This window comes from Artibeus jamaicensis, unplaced genomic scaffold (genome assembly GCF_021234435.1).
Source record: "Artibeus jamaicensis isolate MK-2021 breed Jamaican fruit bat unplaced genomic scaffold, CSHL_Jam_final contig_685, whole genome shotgun sequence".
In the NCBI taxonomy this organism is placed as follows: Eukaryota; Metazoa; Chordata; class Mammalia; order Chiroptera; family Phyllostomidae; genus Artibeus; species Artibeus jamaicensis.
Genome location: NW_026521924.1, coordinates 11,090,221 through 11,104,907, shown reverse-complemented (window position 1 = coordinate 11,104,907; position 14,687 = coordinate 11,090,221).

Here is a 14,687-nt window from a genome sequence, read left to right as displayed (position 1 = left end):
TTTCTTCTGGCCAAGATTGAGGCATAGGAAGACATACTGTGCCTCCTTGCACAACCACATAAGGACAACAACAATTTAGAAACAAAACAACAACCAGAACTGACAGAAAATCGAACTGTATGGAAGTCTGACAATCAAGGAGTTAAAGAAGACACATTCATCCAGACTGGTAGGAGGGGCAGAGATGGGCAGCTAGGCTGAGAGGACTTGAGGCAAGGTGGTGGCTGGTGGACCCAGTTAGGTGGTCTTAAGCAAATCCTGTTATGAACTTCCAGCCAAGATGGAGCATAGGTAGACACACTGTGCCTCCTTGCACAACCAAAAGGACAACAACACTTTAGAAACAAAAAAACAACCAAAACTGATTAAAAAAATTGAACTGTATGGAAGTTAGACAACCAAGGAGTTAAAATAGACACATTCATCCAGATCGGTAGGTGGGGTGGAGTTGACCAGCAGGGCAGAGAGGGGTCAAGGCAAAAAAAGTGGTGGCACTGGGCATGCAGGGTAGCAGTGGGAGGATCCTTGATGCACAGGTGGTGGTTGGCAGCCCCTGGGTGTGGGGTGGCAATGGGAAGACCCAGCAAGACAGCGATTGTGAAGCGGAGCACGGCATGTAAGGTGGCTGGCTGACCAGGCGGTCCCACATTCACTTGCAGATAAACCAGGCGACATTGGGGAGTGAGACAGACTGCACAACCCAGGGCTGCAGCGCCAGTAAATAAAGCCTGAATCCACCAATTGAAAACACCTGTGGGGGTTGAGGTGCCGGGAGAGACTCCCAGCCTCACAGGAGAGTTTGTTGGAGAGACCCACAGGGTCCTAGAACATACACAAGCACACCCACATGGGAATCAGCACCAGAAGGGCCCAAATTGCTTGGGGGAAGCAGTAGAAGTGGCTGAAATCTGTCAGAGGGTGAACCAAGCACCATTGTTCTCTCTCAGACCCCACCCCCACATACAGTGTCATAACTCAGCGACTGGGTTGCTCACCCTGGTGAACACCTAAGGCTCTGCCCCTCATATGAAACAGGTGCAACGAGACAAAAAATGGCCCAAATGGAAGAACAGATGAAAGCTCCAGAGCAAATATAACTAAGCCACGAAGAGATAGCCAACCTATCAGATGCACATTTCAAAGCACTGGTGATCAGGATGCTCACAGAATTGGTTGATTTTGGTCACAAATTAGATGAAAAAATGAAGGCTACACTAAGTGAAGTGAAGCAAAATGCACAGGGAACCAATAGTGATGGGAAGGAAACTGGAACTCAAATCAAGGAAGTGGACACAAAGGAAGAAACAACCAAACAGAAAAGAATGAAGAAAAAAATTCAAAAAAATGAGGAGAGGCTTAGAAATTTCCAGGACATCTTTAAACATTCCAACATCCAAATTATAGGGGTACCAGAAGGGGAAGAGGAACAGTCACAAGTGGAAAACTTATTTGAACAAATAATGAAGGAGAACTTCCCCAATCTGGCAAAGGAAATAGACTTCCAGGAAATCCAGGAAGCTCAGAGAGTCCCAAAGAAGTTGGACCCAAGAAGAAACACACCAAGGCACATCATCATTATATTAGCCAAGATTCAAATGAAGGAGAGAATCCTAGAAGCAGCAAGAGATAAGGGGACAGTCACCTACAAAGGAGTTCCCATCAGACTGTCAGCAGATTTCTCAAAAGAGACCTTATAGGCAAGAAGGGGCTGGAAAGAAGTATTCCAAGTCATGAAATCCAAAGACCTACAACCAAGATTGCTCCATCCAGCAAAGTTTTCATTTAGAATGGAAGGACAGATAAAGTGCTTCTCAGATAAGATCCAATTCAAGGAGTTGATCATCATCAAGCCCTTATTATATGAAATGTTAAGGGACTTCTCTAAGAAAAAGAAGATAAAAAAGATGAACAGTGACAGGACAGCAAACTCACAGTTATTAACAACCACACCTAAAACAAAAGCAAATTAAGAGGACAGCTAGATCAGGAGCGAACCATAGAAATGAAGATCACATGGAGGGTTAGCAACAGGGGAGTGGGAGAAGGAGAAGGGGGGAGAAGGTACAGAAAATAAGTAGCATAGGCAGTAGATAGAAAATAGGGGGAGGGTAAGAATAGTAGGGGAATATAGAATCTAAAGAACTTGAGACATGTGTTCATGAACTAAAGGGGGGAATGGTGGGGGAGGGGTGTGCAGGGTGGAGGGGAACGGAGGGGGGAATAGAACAAATGTAAAGGCATAATCAATAAAATAAAAAATATTTTAAAAAATTAAAAAAAAAGAAAATATGGTAGCAAAATTAAAATGTGGTCCTTGGTCAAAATATTTCTGAAGTTTTAGAAAATGTTAAAGCCAATTATACAGGTGGGAAATTTGCAGTTTGATAAAAGTACAGATGGATGTTGTTAATGTATTCCAGCTTACAGTGCTTGATGGACTCTGTCAGATATAAAATGCAAGAGCTATTTTAAATGAGCTATGAAAGGAAAGATGAACTTCATAAGATAATCATCTCAGTACTAATGACTTTTTCAATAAAGCCAGTGTTCGATGAGAAGCAAAAATAAAAAACCTTGTAGCCTCCAAGAATGATCTGCTTGATTTCATAGAAGAACAGAAAGGATTTGGGGGTAGGAAACTGAGCATTGCATAAAAGAATGCATCCACCATTGTTTCAGAGGCTGGGTGGAGCAGCACAGAGATGAAAGCCAGAAATGCTTCACTTACGTAGCTCACTGCATAAGGACATTTTTAAAAAGGTGAGCAGGAAGATCATTTGACTGCACAAGAGTTCACTGGTTGTCTGGTGGCAAAGTTTGTAAAAGAGCTTCTAACTTAAAGATAAATTACACAGTTTAAAGAAAAACAAGACAAATATTTCAAATTTGGAAGCTTCTTCTGGAACAATAAATGACAATCAATAGAATTGACAAATGACATTACAGGACTCAGATTGGCAGAAAGCCAAGAAACAAACATAGAAGCATAAATCAACAAAGTTCACTTATCTCACGGATGGGGAGAGAAGTTGGCACAGCAAGAGTTCACTGCAAAGAGATTAGGAGCATTAACTGAACCACAAAGAGGTGTAAACTCACGAATTAAATCTTCTCCCACAGCCACAGTGTCAGATGACAGCATCTGATTGACTGAGGATTCCCAGGACTTCTGGAAGCCTGTCTCTCTGGCTCCAGATATACAGACATAGTTCTGCACTAGAGCCAGGAACACCTCATCAGTCTTGGAGTTTATGACATGCAATATTATTACAGGTCCCTGTGCTCTCAGCCACGAACACAGCTTTCTGTGTCCCTCAGCTCTGCCTCCCCAGGCTAACACAGCCTTGTCCAGATGCATTCCTGAACTTAGAGCTGCCCAGCTGCCTTTGGATTCAGATGGAGTTGAGAGACCTAATAACCAAATGCAACGAATGTGTGGTCCTTGTGTGGATCTTGGCTCAGATGGACCAGCTGCAAGAGGCATTTGGGTGACAGCTGGGGAGATCTGAATATGGGTACTAGGTGGTATGAAAGGATCATTGTTTATTTTGTTAGGTATAATAATTTTATAATGGTTACAGAGGAAAAGTCCTTATTCTTAGAGATGCATATGAAAGCATATGAGATAAAATATCATTTTCTATAATTTATGTAAATACTTTGGCAAGAAGTTACATGAAGCAAGTCTGGCATAATGTTAAGAACAATTAAGTCTAGGTAATGAGTAGATGGCATATCACTGAACTATCTCCCCACCCTGCTAAGTTTCTGTATGTTTTAAAATTTTCATAATAAAAATTTTTATAATTAATTAAAAAAATATACAAACACAATCTATACTATCAAAGTGAAAATGTTGTTTCAGCATTAAAAAAAGCAAAATTTTTTTGGAATAAAATCAACAGAATATTTTGAAAGTTTCCATTGTTGTTATTTTATTGATTAAAGAAATGTAAGCGGATCCTCTACCAACTTTCCTCTGCCTTACTTAAAATAAACATTTGGAAAACAGCACTGGATTGAGCACCAGTCTGCAGACCGAAAGGTCACCAGTTAGATTCCCAGCCGGGGCTCACGCCTAGGTTGCGGGCCAGGTCCCCGTTTGATGGTGTGCGGGAGGCAATCCATCAATGTTTTTCTTACACACACTAATGTGTCTCTCCCTCTTTTTCTTCCTCCCTTTCCCCCTCTCTAAAAATAAATAAATAAAATCTTTTAAAAACTGGGAAAACAATATACTATAAAAATACTATGAAAATTTGGGGAAAATAATGAACAACTCAAAAAGAAAATGAAGACAATTTTATTTATGACAGTATTAAAAAGAATAAAATACTTAGGAATACTTTGGAATACACAGAAGTCTAAAGACTGCTATGCTGAAAACTGCAAAACATTATTGAAAGAAATTAAAGAAGAAATAAATGGAAAGAAATTTCTTGTGTTCATGGATTGCAAAACATAATATCGTTAAGATGTCAATATTATCCAAAGCAATCTGCAGATTCAGTGCAATTCCTATAAAAATCCGAATGACATTTTTTAAAAGATATTTTATTGATTATGCCATTACAGTTGTTCCATTTCCCCCCTTTATTCCCCTCTACCCTGCACACCCCTCCCCCACCATTCCCCCCTTCAATTTATGACCACGTGTCTCAAGTTCTTTAGATTCTATATTTCCCCTACTATTCATGCCCTCCCCCCTATCTATTTTCTACCTACCATCTATGCTACTTATTTTCTGTACCTTCTCCCCCCTTCCCCTCCTCTCACTCCCCTGTTCCTAACCTTCCGTGTGATCTTCATTTCTATGGTTCTGCTCCTGATCTAGCTGTCCTCTTAGTTTTTGGTGTGGTTGTTAGCCACAATGAGTGGCTTAGCTTTTGTTTTAGGTGTAATTGTTAATAACTGTGAGTTTGCTGTCCTTTCACTGTTCATCTTTTTTATCTTCTTTTTCTTAGATAAGTCCCTTTAACATTTCATATAATAAGAGTGTGGTGATAATGAACTCCTTGAATTTGATCTTATCTGAGAAGCACTTTAATCTGCCCTTCCATTCTAAATGAAAACTTTGCTGGATAGAGCAATCTTGGTTGTAGGTCTTTGGATTTCATGACTTGGAATACTTCTTTCCAGCCCCTTTTTGCCTGTAAGGTCTCTTTTGAGAAATCAGCTGACAGTCTGATGGGAACTCCTTTGTAGGTGACTGTCCCCTTATCTCTTGCTGCTTCTAGGATTCTCTCCTTCATTTGAATCTTGGCTAATATAATGATGATGTGCCTTGGTGTGTTCCTTCTTGGGTCCAACTTCTTTGGGACTCTCTGAGCTTCCTGGATTTCCTGGAAGTCTATTTCCTTTGCCAGATTGGGGAAGTTCTCCTTTATTATTTGTTCAAATAAGGTTTCCACTTGTGGCTGTTCCTCTTCCTTTTCTGGTACCCCTATAATTTGGATGTTGGAGTGTTTAAAGATGTCCTGGATGTTCCTAAGCCTCTCCTCATTTTTTTGAATTCTTGTTTCTTCACATTTTCCTGTTTGGTCATTTCTTTCTTCCTTCTTGTCCACTCCCTTGATTTGAGTCCCAGTTTTCTCTCCATCATTATTGTTTTCCTGTGCATTTCCCTTCATTTCAATTAGTTTAGCCTTCATTTGATCCTCTAATTTGTGACTAAAATCAACCAGTTCTGTGAGCATCCTGATCACCAGTGTTTTGAACTGTGCATCTGAAAGTTTGGCTATTTCTTGGTCGCTTAGGGTGGTCAGATCTGGGGTTTTGAGTTCTTCTTGAGCCATGTTTTGGTCTGTTCCCGCCTGTTGCGTATGAGGAGCAGAGCCTTAGGTGTTCACTAGGGCAGGGCCACCGAGGTTGCTAGGTTGTGACGCTGTATGTGGGGGCCGTGTCAAAGAGGGGCAATAGTGATCCCTTCTGCTGCTTCTCACTGTTGGGGCCTGCGCTGTCTGTCTCACTGCTTGCTCCTTCACGGGTTTATCTGCACACGAATGTGTGAGCGTGGTTAGCCTGCCACCTTGCGCCCTCACTGGGATCCGACCACAGTTGCCTGTGCACCTGGGTCAGGGGGATCTTTCCTGCTCGAGCCTGCTCCACTGCTGGCTCTGCCCCTCTTACTGGTCTGGCTTAATGGTTCATTGTTGTCGGACTTCTGTATAGTTCAATTTTCTGTGTTTTTGCTGCATTTTTTGTTATTAGAACTTTGTTGTCTTTAAACTTGGTTGTGCGAGAAGGCACAATGTTTCCACCTATGCCTCCATCTTGGTGGAAGTCCGAATGACATTTTTTGTAGCAACAGAAAAATTTATCCTAAATTGATACAGACTCTCAAGAGGGGTATGCACCCCTCTTCCTTTATCCCATACTCTTGGCTTATTATTTTATTAGTGCAAGTTGGGCAACTTTCGTCTTTTTGCTTCAGGGCTGTACATGGTCACTAGGTTTTAAGTCCTCTCTTCCCCTTTGTCAAGTCCCCTCTTCCAAAACCTATCTCCTCAAATACTGACACAAAATTCCTTTAGTAGCAAGCAAAGTCTTTTGTTCCCCAGTTAGAAATAAAGGCTTATGATAGAAATACTACCTAACCTAATACAAGAAACTTACACATGTTAAGGGGGAAAAAAAACAATCAGTAAATTAAATTGAGGGGCCCCTCAGCTCCTTTCCTATGAAGGTAAGGATGAGGAAGAAGGGGAACCATTGTTCTATAAAAAGGGGTGCATATGGCAATAATTTTTTGAAAGTGTATTGTGGGGATAAAGAGAAACCATATATTTTCAGGTATTGTTAACATGTTGCCTTTGGCCAAATGGGAAGAACAAACTGGAGTCAGTGGTTGGGCTGCTTGAAGTTCTGGACTGTAGAATCTAGAATGACTCAATAATGACGTCTCTATAGGGACATTGTAAATTCTGGGAGAACAGGGACCAACTACAACATATTATATTCCCACCTGCTCCCTGACAGCCTCCAGCATGGTGACGGGCGCATGGAGTTTAACTGTCTGTTGGACCAGTGAAAGAATATAATTTTTGAAAACCTATTTAAATCCTGGAGTACTGCCTAAGCAGAGAGGATTTTTCTTTCCCCCCCGAAAAAGTGAATGAGAAAATTAACTAATTAAAAACCTCCTGGGGATGATGTTTCTTCTCAGCCTTCGTTCCTCACTGATGAGAACTTAGACTGAAGAGCTCTTCTTGAAGTCCTAAAGCAACAGCCAATTACTAATGAAAATCAGTGTTAACTATCTGAGCACTTTGGAAATTAACATCAGGAGGCCTTCTAAGTAAACTCAGAATTTTTACTTGTAAAAGCAAGACATTCTTGAAAAATGATAACATTTTATTGAAATATATTAATATCTAAAAAAATGCAGAGAAATGCCCTGTTTGTGCCTAGGATAAAATGCAATGTCATCAAGATATCAATTTCCCCCCAGAATTCAGCTATAAATACAATGCAATTCTGAAAAAAATTCCAATAAAGTTACCCTGCAACCCAATGAGCTGATTTGAAAATTTATTTGGAAGAGTGGAGAGCCAAGAAGAGCCAAGACACTCTTGAAAGGAGAACAAGGTAGTGGTGAGGTGCTGCTGTGCTAGATGTCAAGACTCATCCAGAGGTTGGGGTCATTAAGGCAGTGAGACAGCTACCAGGAGAGAAAACCGGACTGCTGGAATGCACTTTTGTAGAAGGGCCAGAAACAGGAGCGCAGGTCCATGGAAACCTAAGGTGTGTTTGGGGTCATTGCAGGAGAAGAAAGGGGCAGATTGGTTGATAAATGTCTCTGTGGCCCTGTAATAGATAGATGCTCTATGCTTTCACTTCCACTCACCTGTCACTCTGAATGGTTACTGATCTTTTCTCTCTCTGTCTCTTTTTACAAACTTGGCAGCACTGAGGATGTCTTAATCCCTCTCTTTGCATCCCCTAACACAATATCTATTACACAGTTAGAGCACCTACAAGATTCAGTTCCATTTCTAACAAATTTGGTATCTACTCCATGGGGTGACTGTGAGAGTTAAAAGATGTAATTTAGGTAAATCTGCTAAAGCTGTGCATTGCATTGATTGAGCACCCCAAAATGGTCATCATAATAGTTTACTGAGTCCTACTATGTGCCAGGCACTGTGCTAAGCTCTTCATAAGAATTATCCCAGTTGAATCCTTGCAACAATTTCATGAGCCATGGGGAAAATGAGGCAGTGAGAAGCTAGGTACTTTTTCTAAGGCCGTAAGCTAGAAGGTGAGTTTACTGAGACTTTAAACCTAGGCAGCATGGCTTCCACTGGCATTCCAGTGAAATCTTAACCATTGTATTACACCACACTTTGTTGTAGAGCCTCAGGTTTGTATAAAGGGCCACAACAAATATTTGTGTCATGGATAAGCACATGAGTGATCCTGAGGCCTCAATAAAATGTGGAGAAGTAGGGAAAAGTGTAACACATCTTTGAGATTTTCATTTCATTTAACCTTGAAGGAGCTATGTTGCTGGAAGGGTAACAAGTGTGATCAGCCTCATCTCCAAGTATGTAGGAGAAAGAAGGTGTTAAGGAGCCCCAAGCCCGCAGGAGAGGCAAGACAGGTACCTGCAATTCCTGGCCACCATGCTGTTTGGAGCAGAGAGTACCCCTGGTCTTGCTGGGGACCTGTGAGTGCTGAGCTGAGTGGACAGGCTGGACGGGGCACAAGCTGTGTGAGCCCATGACAGCTTGGGAGTCCTACTCTCAAATCATGCCTAAGCCACAATGTGGTATCACTATACACTTATCAGAATGCTTAAAATAAATGGTGATGACACCAAACACTGGTGAGGATTCAGAAAAACTAGACCACCCATATAATGTTGGGGATATAAAATGTCACTACCACTCTGGAAAGGAGTTTGGTAGTTTCTTAAATTTTAAAGAGGCAACTACATTATGACTCAGCAATGGCACTCCTGGGAATTTATCTCAGAGAAACGAAAACAGCTTTCTTTGTAATAGTCCCAAACTGGAAACAACCCAGCTTGTCTTCAGTGGGTGAAAGGTTAAAGAAGCTAAGGTGCACCCATACCATGGACTACTAACACCTCAGCACTGAAAGGGGTGATCGCACATACAACAACCCAGATGCATCTCCAGAAACTTAGGCCAAGTGCAAAAAAAAATAGTCCTAAGAACTTACATATCTATAATTTCATTTATAAACATTAAAATAACAATGACTTTTATTTTATAGCCTACATATTGGGGAAAAAAATCACTGGCAGAGATGTGAGGATATCTCTCATGTTCACTCATTGTGGTGGAAATGTGAGTTATAAACAGCAATCTGTTTTAAATGGAGAGCAATCTATCACCATTTAAAAATATATAAATGTACCCTTAAAATTTATTGAGTCATACATTTAAGAATTGTGTACTTTACTGTTATTCCCAAATAAAAAGAAACAACAATTTAAAAATACATTTACTTTTGTCACGCCTTCTGGAAATATATCCCATGAACTAAAACCACCGGTTCATACCAAAGGATATTAGTATAGCGATGTTTATTACAACATTGTTTGTTGTGCCAAAAGAAAATTAGGAATAAAATTGCCACAAACAGAGGCGTGCTTAACATGGCAGTCACGCTACGGAGTACAGAGCCGTTATTAAACGGTGTTTGTCAGAGTTGCACAGATGAGTGGGAGATATTTTCCCACATACTGTTGAGTGAGAAAAGCAAGACTTAGCGAAGCTTATGTAACATGATCCTATTTTTATAAAGTAACTACCACAGAGCCCTGTACGTGTGTCTGTTTGTATATACACATCCTTGTATATGCCCTTGAGTTTCTTTACACTCATTTTTAAAGTTGAAAAGGTTAACAAGTTGAAGATTTATCTGAGCTTGCCCCCATTCCCACCCAACTCCATCTGGGGAGCCGGTGAATCCGTCCCACTGACCTGTCACTGAACTCTCCAGGCTTTCGTGACTCACAAGCCAAGAAAGCTTTCTTGGCAGCACATGAACATCTGTATGAACACTGCTTACTTCCTAGCAGATCAGATTCAGCAGTTTCAGTGCCTTAATGTGGCCCACAAATAGCAGAGGCTCCTGGAATGGAATCATGCTGCTAAACTGTGTACCTGGAGTAGTCATCCTGTGGCATCTGTCTTCCCTGTCTCCTTACAGAGCCAGTCCCTTTCCCAACTCCACTTAAAGTACATTCAGTTTCTATTTAAAGGTGCTTTCAAACATTTGGGGCTGTTGGGGGTATAACACAATCGTGATATCAAATGTCTGTTGAGTCTGGCACACGGTAAGCATGCTATAGCGGTTAACCTCTGAGTGGCAGTGGGAGGTGGGAGGATAGGGGAGAGGAAGACAGGGAATGAGGCCAAAGGTGGAGCCTGCTGCAGTGGAAGGAGGGGGCGCTTCCTGCCCCTTCCCACAGACGCCTTGGCTCATGGTGCACTTCTTACATTTCATTCTTATGTGCAGGCCAACTTTCTCTTTCCCTAAGGGAAGACATTTAATGTCAAGAAACATTAAAAAAAATTGTAATTGCATTAAAATTTAATGTTTAAATCATTATAAAATTAATTTAAAAGGCTGCTACACATCTATTAGAATGGCCAAGGTCTAGAACACTGACGTTAAATGCTGGCAAGGATGTGGAGCAACAGGAACTTTTATTTGTTGTTGATGAGGATGCAAAATGGTGCATCGGCATTGGAAGATGGTTTGGCAGTTTCTTACAAAACTAAACATAGTCTTAGCACATAATCCAGCAGCTGGGCTCCTTGGTATTTACCGAAAGGAGCTGGAAACTTATGTCTCAGGAAAATCTGTTTACAAATGTTTACAACAGTTTTATTCATAATGGCCAAAATTTGGAAGCAACCAGAATGCCCTTATGTAGGTGAGCAGATAAACTGTGGTACAACCAGACAGTGGAATATTATTCAGCCCTAAAAGGAAATGAATTATCAAGTCACAAAAAGACATGGAGGAAACTTTGATGCATATTACTAAGTAAATAAGGAAATATGAAAAGCTACATACTATTTAATTTCAACTATATGACATTTTGGAAAAGTCAAAACTATGGGGACAGTAAAAAGATCAGCAGTTGCCAGGGGTTTGTGGGAGGGTGAGATGAATAGGCAGAGGATTTTTAGGGCAGTGAAACTAGTCTGTATGATACTCTAATGGTGGATACGTGTCATCATACATTTGTTCAAACCCAGAGAATAGGTAACACTGAGAGTGAACCCTAATGGGACTTATGGATTTTGGGTGATAATGATGTGTCAACATTGGTTCATCAGTGGTAACAAATGTACTGCTCTGGTGAGGGGTGTTGATAATGGCAGGGGCAGTTCAGGTGTGGAGGTGAGGGTGTGTGGAAATTCTCTGTATTTTCTACTCAATTTCACTGTAACCCTAAAGTCATATTTCAAGGCCACAGAACTCAGGCATGCAAAATTAGAATTTCCTTTGTTTTCTAAAACAAATAGCCATCTTGTGCCTCTGAAGTGGACACTGTTTTTTTTTTTTAATATTCTATTTATTTATTTTTTTAGAGAGAGGGGAAAGAAAGGAGAAAGAGTGGGAGAGAAACATCAATGTGTGGTTGCCTCTTATGTGTCTCCTACTAGGGAACTGGCCTGCAACCCAGGTATGTACCCTGACTGGGAATTGAACCAGCGACCTTTTGCTTCACAGGCCCATGCTCAATCCACTGAGCTACGCCAGCCAAAGCTGAAGTGGATACTGTTGATGGACCATATATCCCCCAGGCATTCCTACGGCCTCTGACTCACCTCTTTCTTTGGGGACATTCTCTGGCCATGTCTGATGGCTAGGGCAGGCTGGAAGGACCTGAAAACTGACTTAACCAATAACTAACTGACCCAGCTTCTTTATTCCCACTGGTGGTGGGTGGGAACTCCAAGGGGTGCTCTACACAGGCTTCCAGGCATATCTCAGGCTGAGCCCCAGTTGTCCACATCTGCTCATCAATACACTCTTTAGGGGCTGCTGTCCCTTCCCTGTCTCACTTTCCTACTCCTTTACCAGTCTTTTCTGAGACTCCCTCCTAAATAAGGCACTTGCACTTAAATTTTTGCCTCATTGTCTGCTTTTGGGGTAGCTCAAGCCAAGACAATCCCCTTTCCTCCTGAATACATAAAACTTAATCTGTCATTCAAAGGCAAATTTAATTACTTGAAGGTGCTTTAGTTATTTCAAATTTAAACTCAGTCCTTTTAAAATTCCTTGCACCACTCCCAACCCTACCCACCCCAAGTTTCTCTGAATGTTTGCATCTATATTCCTGAGTTGGCTGTGGTGGAAATGAGGGAGTACTTGGTGGTCTCACACCATTCCCTAGGGCAGTAAGGGTGGGAGGTCTACCAGCTGGGCACAGGACACAGGTACAGTGGGGGCAGTGGGACAGGGGAGGTTTTATTTACATCTTAGAATTATCACCCTACCCAATGCCTACACAAAGAATGGCTGCCTTTTAGGTGACTAATGGCTGTGCACAGAGCATGGCCCTGAAGGCATCAAGAAAGACCTGGTACAAATAAACATCCTAAGAGTGGAATTAGTTTGGTCTTGGAAGCAGATATCCTCACCCAGTGAGATCTTCCATCTAGATTTCTCAAGTCAGGTCTCCCACTGCTACACTCAATAATGGACTCTCTAACAGTGCCTTGAATAAATAAATAAGGAAATGAATTAATGGACTTTAACAGGAGCTTGAAGGGGCTTTGCCTGAAGTCACAGAATTTTGGTGAAGCCCTAAAGATGAGAATAGTAGGTGGAAGTTCCCAAAGAGAGGTGTTAGAATGGACCATGCAAGATGTGTTTACCACCATTCCAAAGAGAAATGCTATACATACCTATGCCAGAATTACTAGAAAATATTAGAACAACTTCAATGGCCATCAATTCCTTCTTCTGTAACCAGTCTTTATAGAAAGACTATTTGAAATGATTATTGGAGAGTCATTGGGAAAAGAGCTCAGTCTAGTGGGAGCTGCTGTGGTATTTCTTCTCCTCTGCCCATGGTTCTTCCACACTCCCCCAACCTGGCCTCTTCCTGGCTGGTGGCCTGTTGAGATGCAGAATCCTGTAGTCCCATCCTGGTGTAGCCATGGAGAAGGAGGGAGAGCCTGCACATGGGAGACATAGGTGAAACAGGAATGGAAGCCACATCTGACTAGGTCATGCTAAAGGTGAAAGGTTGGTTGGCAGTGACTATGATGGCAGGCAAAGAGCATGGGAATCAACAGGCAGATGGCACTCCCAGTATTTGAGGAAGCAAGGCCGGGAGAGTGGATACAAAGAGCAATTTTGATGGGAGCTTGCTCAAGAGGTGAGGACTCATACAGGGACAGGGTTTGAGATAAACTGATGGGACAAGAATCAGAAAGAAAGAAGCATGCGTGTTATGCAGAGTACCTGAATTCACAGATCTAAAGAGTATGGAGGATGTGTAGAGACACCACGAAACAACCTGCCAATGCACCTCATGTGGAACAAGGTTGAGAGCCTGTCATGTACAAAGAGACATGTAGAGACAGCTAAGGGAGAACCACAAACAGCACTAGCTAAGTACATTGTTGCTTTCCTAGTTTTTTCTTTTTCTTTTTTTTTTCAAAGAGGAAATTCATATATATATATATTTATTAAATTTAATTTTTTAAATTGATTATGCTGTTACAGTTGTTCTATTCCCCCCTTCATTCCCCTCCACCCTGCCCCCCCCATCCCCACCATTACCCCCCTTTAGTTTATGTCCATGTGTCTCAAGTCCTTTAGGTTCTATATTTCCCATGCTATTCTTGCCCCCCCATCTATTTTCTATCTACCTTCTATGCTACTTATTTTCTGTACCTTCTCCCCCCATATCCTCCTCCCACTCCCCTGTTGCTAACCCTCCTTGAGATCTTCATTTCTATGTTTCCACTCCTGATCTAGCTGTTCTTTTAGTTTGCTTTCGTTTTAGGTGTGGTTGTTAATAACTGTGAGCTTGTTGTTCTTTCACTGTTCATGTTTCTTTAACTTCTTTTTCTTCGATAAGTCCCTTTAACATTTCATATAATAAGGGCTTGGTGATGATGAACTCCTTGAATTTGATCTTATCTGAGAAGCACCTTATCTGTCCTTCCATTCTAAATGAAAGTTTTGCTGGATAGAGCAATCTTGGTTGTAGGTCTTTAGATTTCATGACTTGGAATATTTCTTTCCAGCCCCTTCTTGCCTGTAAGGTCTCTTTTGAGAAATCTGCTGACAGTCTGATGGGGACTCCTTTGTAGGTGACTGTCCCCTTAGCTCTTGCTGCTTCTAGGATTCTCTCCTTCATTTTAATCTTGGCTAATGTAATTATGATATGCCTTGGTGTGTTTCTTCTTGAGTCCAACTTTTTTGGTACTCTCTGAGCTTCTTGGATTTCTTGGAAGTCTATTTCCTTTGCCAGATTGGGGAAATTTTCTTTTATTATTTGTTCAAATAATTTTTCCACTGGTGGTTGTGTCTTTTCCCCCTTCTGGTACCCCTATAATTTGGATATTGGAGCATTTAAAGATGTCCTGGAGGTTCCTAAGACTCTCCTCATTTCTTTGAATTCTTGCTCCTTGACTCTTTTCTGTTTGGCCATTATTCGCTTTCTTCTGGTCCACTCCATT